Here is a 7,500-nt window from a genome sequence, read left to right on the forward strand (position 1 = left end):
GAGAGAGAGAGAGAGAGAGAAAGAGAAATGAAAAAGAGCATTAATGAAAAGAGAGACAACGAGAGAAGAACAAAAAGAGGAAAAAATATGAGATGCAGTGAGAGAATTTAAAGTAATTACATGTGTCAAAAATGGCAGATCAGTGGTGGTCTCTCTCTCTCTCTCTCTCTCTCTCTCTCTCTCTCTCTCTCTCTCTCTCTCTCTCTCTCTCACACACAGAACTCTGACCGTCATTGCATCCTACTTGATATTCAGACTTGATATTTATGTTTTAAATCATCTTGTAAATTGAAATCTCTCTTTCATCACATATGAAGTTTCTGTGATGGCAACAAACACACACACACACACACACACATACACACACACACACTCAGCAGGTGAGTTTACTGATGCATACTGCATTCTAGATGCCAGTGTGTGTGAGTGTGTGTGTGTGTGTGCGTGTGTGTGCGTGCGTGCATGCGTGCGTGCGTGCGTGTGTGTGTGTGAGCATTAAAGGTACAATTTCCCAAGTAATTAAAGGTCCATTCCAGTGATAAATGGTTTGTGTATAATGTACACTATGATAAATGAAGTCACTGTGAGTTTCCAAGGAGGAAAAAATGAATCCTGGAGTAAATGCAGTAAACAGAGCAACGTACACAACAGTGGTGCTTCTGCCACTGACCAACACAGCTTTTACCCACTGTTGTGTTTTTTATTTAACATTATGCAATTACACACAAAATATCTTAGCATTTTGTACTTAGAATTAAACAAACAATAAAAAGTATTCAGACACTGTAATAATACAAATACTCTCTCACTCACTCATTCATCTTCTACTGCTTATCTGAACTACCTCGGGTCACGGGGAGCCTGTGCCTATCTCAGGCGTCATCGGGCATCAAGGCAGGATACACCCTGGACGGAGTGCCAACCCATCACAGGGCACACACACACACTCTCATTCACACACACTCACACACTACGGACAATTTTCCAGAGATGCCAATCAACCTACCATGCATGTCTTTGGACCGGGGGAGGAAACCGGAGTACCCGGAGGAAACCCCCGAGGCACAGGGAGAACATGCAAACTCCACACACACAAGGCGGAGGGGGGACTCGAACCCCCAACCCTGGAGGTGTGAGGCAAACGTGCTAACCATTAAGCCACCGTGCCCCCCTAATACAAATACATAAAGTTTTAAAAAGAATTAATCCTGTTCTCTAGTGAACATGACACCAGGTTGTCGTTGTAAAAGATGTCACTGGCCGGAGCTCCACACAACACACTCTGAAGCTAACGATAATGAAGGTCAGAGAGAATCAAGCATTCGTACCCAAAGAGCTGCAGGACACCTGAAAGCATCAAGAGCAACAGCTACAGAGAGAAACATAAGCAATGAAGATCACTTCAGTTCAACTCCGGTTCCTTCTGAACACCTCCTTAGGTGAGCAACTAAAGACAAACGACTCAAGAACTGAAGACAGAACTGCAGCTCCTCTGCAAACGGTGCTGAGGCGTTACACGTCGCGGACCGGAGCAAAGCCCAGGGACGCATTTGAGGAGAATTTAATCTCGGTGGCCATGAAAGTGAATGTGGGCAGAAGATTGAGGTTTCATTGAGACAATGACCTCAAATCTACAGCCACAATAACTCCTAATGATCCCATTGAAACTTTATGGAGGATTCTGAGAGTGTGAGTCTATTACAGAGATCCTCATAGACTTGGGAACTGAAGATAAGATAAAAGAGGAGTGACCCAAAAATTCACCCCCGGAGCTGCAAAAAGCTAATTGTGTCCTAATGTACACTCTTAAAGGGATGGTTCTGTAAAGAACCTACAACCTCCTGAACCCCTCACCGACTTCATGTCTGAAACTCTTTATACAGAGATTCTTCATATAGAACCATTTGGATTCACATGGGGTCACGGTGGCTTAGTGGTCAGCACGTTCGCCTCACACCTCCAGGGTTGGGGGTTCGATTTCCGTCTCCACCTTGTGTGTGTGGAGTTTGCATGTTCTCCCCGTGCCTCGGGGGTTTCCTCCGGGTACTCCGGTTTCCTCCCCCGGTCCAAAGACATGCATGGTAGGTTGATTGGCATCTCTGGAAAATTGTCCATAGTGTGTGAGTGTGTGAGTGAATGTGAGTGTGTGTGTGTGTGCCCTGTGATGGGTTGGCACTCCGTCCAGGGTGTATCCTGCCTTGATGCCCGATGACGCCTGAGATAGGCACAGGCTCCCCGTGACCCGAGGTAGTTCGGATAAGCGGTAGAAGATGAGTGAGTGAATGAGTGAGTGAGTGGATTCACGTGAGGTGCTTCTTTTTTTTTTTTTTTTTTAAACCTTATCTACATGGACATACAACTCCAAAAGTAATGGCACTTATTTCACAATTCTCACATATAGTTATCGAAATGTTCTAATATAAATATAAATGAGTCAATGCTCTACAAGGGTTCTACATAGAAGAAGTTGCAGTTCTATTGCAAAACTAGAGAACCCTCATGTTCGCTATAGAACCCTAAGGAAGGATGTTTTTTTTGTATGTAGACATAAAACAACAGATTTCCTGCAAAGAACGAATGCTGTAAATGTACGGTGTCTAAATACTTTCTCCTGTTCTCCTGTTTATGCTGTTTATATATATATATATAGTACAAGTACAAAAGTACAAAGCAAACATGAAGTAGACATATGTGTATAAATTATTCCCTCTCCCTGGATGTTTACCCCTGAATTACATCTTATCATTGAAACCTGTGCAAGATTTTTGCAAAGCAACAAAATAAGTGAAAATGTAGAAACTATTCGATTTCTCCACCTGGCTGCGGTGAGTTTTTGGAGTATTAGATATTCCAAAATATGCTAATTGTTGGATATGAGAAAATCTGGAGCTTCATCGTCTGAGAGTCACTGGAACTGAGGAGTACGGTGAGAAAAAGGTCTCTGGGTTACAGGCTTTTATTAAAGTGAGGTACACGTAATGAGTACTATTCCACCAATTACTGGAGATTATGCCTTTGCACAGCATTCAGAGGATCTAAAAGCCCTCGGTGTGTTCAGTCCGATAGAAGTGAAGGAGAGAAAGAGAGGGTGGAGGTGTATATATATATACACACACACACACACACACACACACACACACACATATATACAGTATATATATATATCACATGTAAAGTGTTTATGTTTAATGGCTCGGAGAACTGGCACCATGTTCACATTAGTGCTTAGCCATAATTAGCTCAGTGACAGTGACAGTGTTTATGTGCTTCGCTTTGAGGGGAAAAAAATAGTTGATGACGTTCACAAGTTGTGTGTGTGTGTGATACGAGATCATGTATGTCAGATATCAAACAGTGCTGAAATGCTGAAATATTAAACTCTTTGAACCAATTTCCGCTTTTAACACTGGCATGGAGCATCTGGTTTCCTCCTGGGAAATTTAGAGAAAATTATGGCTACGATCAGCAGCCCAGAAATGCACCACCCTCCCAGAGGATGACTAGAGGTTGGAGTTTGTCCATCAGAGAGAGCCACAGACCAACACACACAGTGTTAAATACATTAAACTACATCCATCACAGAGAGCCACAGACCAACACACACAGTGTTAAATACATTAAACTACATCCATCAGAATGAGTGGGAAACAACCACAAACCTTTGAAGCTCAGTATCTATGGAATGCCATGACAGCCAAAAGTTTACACACCCAAAGTGTTTTTTAGTGAGAGATCACCAGCAAGGTGCTACAAGCCCCAGTCCTGAGAACTTAAGGAGACTCCAGACCCAGGTTTCAGAGCCTTAGATTTCCAGAACAATGCAAGGTCCTAACATGGAGGTGTTACACACATCAAGTGCTCTTTAGCAGACATCAATCTTTGTCAATCTATGACCTTTACTTCCTGAGCACTAGACCCAGGGAGGTGACTATTTTTCTAGCCAACCTGGTGCACTTTCCCTGGTTCTGTGGTTCTGTAGAAGAACATATGTATGTAGATATGTGCTGGAAGAACCTTAACACCAATTACCATACAATCCATACAGAGCTGTAACAGCTCCAGAAGGTGACATGAAAAAAAGTCTGTGAAAAAAATGATCTTGTCTGTGCTTAGCGGTGTTCCAAGCATTAACACATTCCTCCTATTTTTGGCACAGCGCCTTCGCTACACAGACTTCCTCTTCATATAATGTTGATTTGATTCTTGCCTCTTCAGGCTGCATCACCTGTGGCAATATTGACCTGCAGGAGGCTCCTTCTTTCCCTCTCTCTCTTTCTGTTTATCGCTTTAGGTCAGTGTCATTTCTCGCACGGCTGGCAGCATTAGGCAATGCATTAACACGTAACAGTGACGTTATCAGAGCTAGGACCTGAATGTCTCTCTCTCTGAGCTCCTGATAAGGATCACGGATCGGTGCCGGGAGGGACAGTGATGAAAGGGCATTATTTTGTGTGTACAGGGATGAGTGTGTGTTGGCACTTTCTCTGTGCCACGCTTCAGGGGCAAAGAATACATTGGTGTGTGTGGCTTTTAGCATCCTAATACAATCTCAGGTGTTTTCTCACAGAACTACGTTACCCATCAGCCCCTGTGTTAGCAGGTTTACACCACAGCCCCTTAATGGGTTTTAATGAGCTTTGTTAAGGGTAGAACTTGTTTGTGTGAAATCATTATGGAAAAATTAGGATCTCGACTATCAGGCAGGTTTTACATGTGGTCCTAAAGAAAATAGCTGTAAAATGGACGGAAATTAAATAAATGTCCGATATCAAGCATTTTTTACCTCATGATTTTACCTCAGTTGGAGGGAAAAGTAAGTCATGTTTGTGAATGAATGAGTTTTGCAAGGAAAATAGGTCCTCGCTAAATATTCCAGTGTTGTAATATCAATAACACTAAGTGTGTGGATGTGGATTTTTTCTGGGATGCTGTATGATGTTCCTCCTGATCTGTGAGAGCGTACAGTAGAGTTACACATACCGCTGAATGTTACACAATATTACTGAATCCGATCTAGACGGCACGTTAGCTAGACAGGTAGCAGATGCTAGCTAGGACTGGTACGAGCGTTGTCATTGTTACACTAACGGAAAAGGGATATTAAAGGCATATGAACTATCAATATGACCATAAATCACACCAGAAGCAATGTTTTTGAGAACCGAAGCTTCGGCAGCCTTCAGATGGCATCGAGTGTTTGGGGCTTATTAACACTTCATCTGAGTGAAGTACAGACAGAAATGTTAGGTAGCGCTTCAGTGTTCAGCGTGTGTTTGAATGAGGTTAAGGACTGGCGTCTCCATATGTTTGTGTCTGAGTGTATGTATGCGATACAGTAAGCAGACGTCTTCCCCATTCATCACAAGAGTCCTTCACTTACTTTCCCAGTCTTTCATTAATTACATCACACTTCACTTCATTCAGTCAGTCAGATTTGTACCACAGTGTTGCTGAATTCTGGATTCACAAGCCGGTGATTCACTGTGACAGACGTGTAGCTGCAGGTTTACAGTAAGGAGTGTTTATAGCTACTACAATGAAAGTCAGCACAGTTTCATGGACGTAACTTTAAACAGGTAAAAGTACGGTGTGACTTTTTACTAGTTGTTGCCAAACTCTTGTGGTAGAAGAGAAACAAAAGACTTCGAACATGTCTGCTGTTCTTCAGCTTCTTCACACTGCTGCATCATTGATTATTTTACTGCAGAGTTTATTCCTTAGCATCACATCTCCACACCTCCAGGGCTGATCTCAGTACAGTACAACAAACAAAGCTTTTACTCTTTTATTAGGTTTTGTTGTCAGTTTTATTGTGCTACTTTTTCAACGTTTTCAGCAATATGTGTGAGATATTTTATTATTTCTAAATAAATAAACCACTTTGACCCAGAAGAACATTTGGAATTTGGTCTTAAGCCTGATATCATCTCTGTACTCCAAATATTAGATGGGATTTTTTTTTAAAGATTGAATGTCACTTACAAAAAGGTGAGGTGAGAAAAAGGTGGTGTAATGAGTCTGTCTGTGTTTTGCCCTGTTTCTGTCTGCTGTCTTGCCCTGCTGTTAATTGTTTGCTCCACCCACTCGTTTGTTGCCATGGACACTCATTGAACTCATTCATTCCCTCTCGTTTGTTGTCATAGTTACTCATTGTCTCTGCTTTGTTATTGGTTCCTGTCTGATATATATATACTGTATATACACTGTTTGTTCACTTCCCTGTTGCTAGTCGTTGTTTCTGTTTCCTGTTAGCTCTGTGTTCTGCCTATCAGGTGGCATGATGTGTGTCATTTAACTTTAGTTGATGTTCAAATAATTGACAACGCTTAGGCTGATATAAGCGAAACACAAATATTTGCACACACACACACATATAGGGAAGACAGCTTACTCTAAAAAAATCTCTGAATTTCACAGTTATATTAACACACTGCTTCCTCCCAGACTTCCTTTTATCAGAACCCAATAAAACAGCTACACAATAAATGGATGACTTAACCCCTGGTCTACAGACAGTACATCGGCCTCTGACTCATAAAAAGTGCTGAGTTGATCATGTCAGGTGAAACACAGTGATAGTTACAGCCCTGCTCACTTACGCTGGACGATTAGCTCCTTATTAAACACTTATAAAGCCATTATAAACACCGCTGAGCCGGAAGAACCCGACAGGAACCTGACGTTGCAGCCACACCAGCCGTGTCAAGGTCCACACCAAGCATCGTGTCAAGCCCTGAGTCCATTCAGTAAGCGCAGCAGTGCACTGTGATATCAATGTGTTGGTAGATCTGTGCTTAGGATGATGGACTACTGATCAGAAGGTCATGAGTTCACATGATGGCTGCTAATTCTGGGCCTTTGATTAACGACTGAACAACTCAAATGTTGTATAATCTCGCAGCGATACGTAACGACTCAGTGAGTGAGTCACAGTACATCATGATACGAGTCATTGTAGTAGCCTGTGATTAATATAAGCTCAGGTTTGTTCAGAATCTGTGATAGATCTTCTGTAACAATCGCCGCTCATGATGAGATGGACTGCTATACACTTATTTACACATTCGCTTAAACATATTAATGATGTTTTGTCTGTCCTGTCCTTACAATGCTGATCAATGAATCATGAATCATTTGGAAAACATTCAGATCCTCTACATACATTCATTTCTACAGAAGTCATTAAGGGTTGTCCGACAGGGAACCACATGGGCTCCAGCGTTGACCTTTGGCTATGTGTGGATGCTAATGAAAAGCTTCCTGAGAACTCTAGGCAAGAAAAACTTCATGGAAATCAAGTGAGAACAGAACAGTTTCTCTTTTAACCCTATGGCCTTTTAAACCGTCGACGGTAGCAGATCTCTTTCTTTTTGTCCGTCTGTTCTCGATGTTGTCTAAGATAAGCGTTAGCGATAGAAAGATTTAATTTTTTTATTTTGTGCAGAAAAAACTGCATGATGTTTTGTACCAGTGAGTGAAGACGTCATCCACATGGAGTAT

The 7,500-nt window shown here is 42.0% G+C and overlaps 1 protein-coding gene across 4 annotated transcripts in view; it reads left to right on the plus strand.

The window, feature by feature from the left end:
• LOC132842595 (RNA binding protein fox-1 homolog 3-like) overlaps positions 1 to 7,500 on the plus strand; it is a 188,178-nt gene that overhangs the window by 506 nt on the left and 180,172 nt on the right. The gene's annotated exons all lie outside the window — the stretch shown is intronic.

This window comes from Tachysurus vachellii, chromosome 3 (genome assembly GCF_030014155.1).
Source record: "Tachysurus vachellii isolate PV-2020 chromosome 3, HZAU_Pvac_v1, whole genome shotgun sequence".
Taxonomy (NCBI): domain Eukaryota; kingdom Metazoa; phylum Chordata; class Actinopteri; order Siluriformes; family Bagridae; genus Tachysurus; species Tachysurus vachellii.